We start from the raw sequence: 2957 nt of genomic DNA on the forward strand, positions 1-2957 counted from the left end.
TTTTTTTTTTTCCTAAACTGCTTCTTTAAGGTAAACTAATCCAATTGTTCTCTGAGAAAAGAAGTTAGGAGCTATAGTTACAATATGTTGTAAAAAATACTAGGCCCTAGTATTGTAATCTAGTAATTCATATATTTTGAATTGAAGTTTTGGTTGGTTTAGATATTCAGTTTTAAAAGATGGGCAGTGGGGTGTGAACGGCCCAATAAAACTATCAGTGAGCATAACCAGAAAGTGACTGAACACACATTTCAAGTATAACTAACTTATGCATCGTGGTGGACTGGCCAGCAGAGTTCACCTGCTGTGGTTGTTGACGAGAATAAGTGCACAGGCGACAACAATCCTGTGAAGAAAAAGGGAACAGCACGGCTACTCTCTCAAGGGGAAGGTGCCTATGGCCTCGGTCACTCCCTCAAGAGGGGAGCTCCCCGACCCTTGCCTAGACAGGCTTTTATTGTTTTCCTGGGGTTTTACATCAGAGAAAGATTTATTATCATATAGAATATGATTGTCTACATTCTAGGTACAATCAAGAAAATGAAAATAACATGCAGAGGGGGATGTCAATGAGCTGATTGGCTCTGTACTTGGGAAAATTCACACAGGCTTTGGAAATTACCTTGAAGACAGACAATACACATTCATTGTTTTAGACCAGGGTGATGGAGTTTTAGCAAGAGCAAGCCATAACAATCTATGCATTTTCTAAGCCTGATTCTCATGGGAAAACTTGGTTTGGAGGTTTAGCTCCTGCCTACCACTTCGCTTCTGTAGGTTTTCCATACAGAGCTGAGTCACATTTGCCAGACTAAAACAAACTGGTCCCCTGTAATGCATCTAAGACTTAAGGACAAAGCCCTCAGTCACCTAGAATATTCACTCCAGAAATATGGAGGCTATACCTAAGTGAGCTAGAATTACTGCTCACTTACTCTATACATGGCAATTGGTAGCACTGAATATTTATATCAGAAATCTTAGAATTGGCTTTGTATAATACTAAATTTCACATATTTTTCTGCAGTCCGCTTATTTCTCCCATGATTCCTCCTTCCAGAAAACTTGACACTCTCGTTTGGTGGCCTCAGGAATCTTTTCGAAATTATTTCTCAAGAAAAGGAAATTTTCTAAATCACTCTTTTGAGAAGTTCTCTTTTTCAGGATTTATCGAGGTTTTTAAGAAAGTTTTCAAAAATCTTTACAGAACGAGCTAGACTTGTCTTTCTTTATACTCTATTCCATGTTTGATATCGAATGCAGCCCTGTTTTCCTCTTCATTACTGGAAAGGGCATGCAATCCATGGCAGATGGAGCTTATAGGTAGAATTGTAGGTGGATCAAATGGGTCCACTTTCTGTACATCAATAGGCTCGGAAGGGCATGCAGCCTTCTACAAATGCTGCAATCACTGGAGTTGAACCGTGATGCTTTCGGAAGTTGTGCTGAAGTTCATTGTGAATTTTTCCAGAAACAAGGGCTAAAATCTTATCCTTACTTTCTTTATTTTCAAGAATATCTTGATCAATCAAGGCAGATTCTTTAAAGTACTTTTTAATTATACTAATAGATTTTTCTGTCAAAAGGTGAATTTTTCACTTAGGCAAACTTTCTTTTTACCTCTTAACCACCCTCTACAATGCTCAACTACCCCAGAGTGGACCGCAGAGGACAGTTTTCTAATTGGCCACTGACCCAACGATGAACACTCTCTTTCCAGAACATACCCAGGGATGCTTAAAACCAAATCCCTTCTTCAGTGCTCAGTGAATAATGTGAATGGCCACTGTCATGAGGGTCCAGCCCTTACAACATAAGTCTGCAGATCTGCGATGCCTCCTCAAGTAGCCATGCTCCTGCCGTGTCAGCGTGAAACACCAGTCGTTTTTCCTGATCCTGGGAAGCTCCCAGCTTCACTGTGTGGTTGTTGATTGGGTCTGCGGGAATATAGCATGACTATACCAGTCTTGTATCTCTCTCTCTTTTTTCGCATCTCCTTTTCCAGATCACTCTGGCTATAGAAAGACTGGTAACATGTAAATATCATCTTTCAATGTGGATGAATTTCATGGCGTTTAATGTAATTCTTCAGCACTCTGCCATAAATTGAGCTAGTGTTAGTATTGCGTGTAGGGAGAGAGTACAGTTCTGAGGCATCAAACATCTCAGTACTGCACTGAACTCAACCCAAGCAGGATTACCCCAGGAATTTGTGGGAACAGCGGATCGGTTTCGCTTCTGTACAGGCGCATCATAGACGTGGCCACAGAGGCCCCTGGGAATTGTAGTTCTCATTTAGGGGTTGGCCTGGGCGGGAAGCACTTCCGGTAGTCTCCTCCCACCACCTCCCTCACTATTTCCAAGGCTCAGGTGGACAGAATGAGGCCCTGCCAATTCCAGGAAAATCTTCTGAAGGTGGGGACCCTTAAGCATATTGAGAATCAACATTAAGATGAAGAGTTACATAAAGCAAGGTAGGTGGGGATGTTACCAAACAGCAGGTGGGGTCTTGCTTCCCACCCCTACCCTCTAGGCAAAATTCCGGAGGCAAAGGTTTGGTGCTAAGGAAAGGAGTGTTCATTCAAAAGCTTCACAATTTTGGAATAAGAACTTTCCACCTGCATTACTCACTTAAGCCTATAAAAGCTGAACATTTTACTCTTTAGTTACAGCTTTAATCACTTTAACCTATCAATTAAGGCTAAACTCTAACACCTGACTTCTCCTATCAGTCATTAATTTTAATTATCTTATTTCTAGGGGGCTAGTTTACAAAGTAAAGCAACATAAGATATAAAAGATATACAATTTTAGAATGTCAGGCTTCTGCCTCGGAGCTCATCCCCTCTGGAACATCCAAAGATGAATAACCCTGCCACACTTTGCCAGGCCAGCCTGATTCTAGGCTGCACCTGGAGTTACTTCCCATCCAAAATACCATACGCTGGAACATGCAA

The 2957-nt window shown here is 41.4% G+C and overlaps 1 pseudogene; it reads right to left on the reverse strand.

The window, feature by feature from the left end:
* Positions 1–1364: 1364 nt before the first annotated feature.
* Positions 1365–2047, reverse strand: LOC119047627 (DNA primase small subunit-like; annotated as a pseudogene).
* Between the last annotated feature and the right edge of the window lie 910 nt (positions 2048–2957).

The sequence above is a fragment of the Artibeus jamaicensis genome, unplaced genomic scaffold, assembly GCF_021234435.1.
Source record: "Artibeus jamaicensis isolate MK-2021 breed Jamaican fruit bat unplaced genomic scaffold, CSHL_Jam_final contig_391, whole genome shotgun sequence".
Classification (NCBI taxonomy): Eukaryota; Metazoa; Chordata; class Mammalia; order Chiroptera; family Phyllostomidae; genus Artibeus; species Artibeus jamaicensis.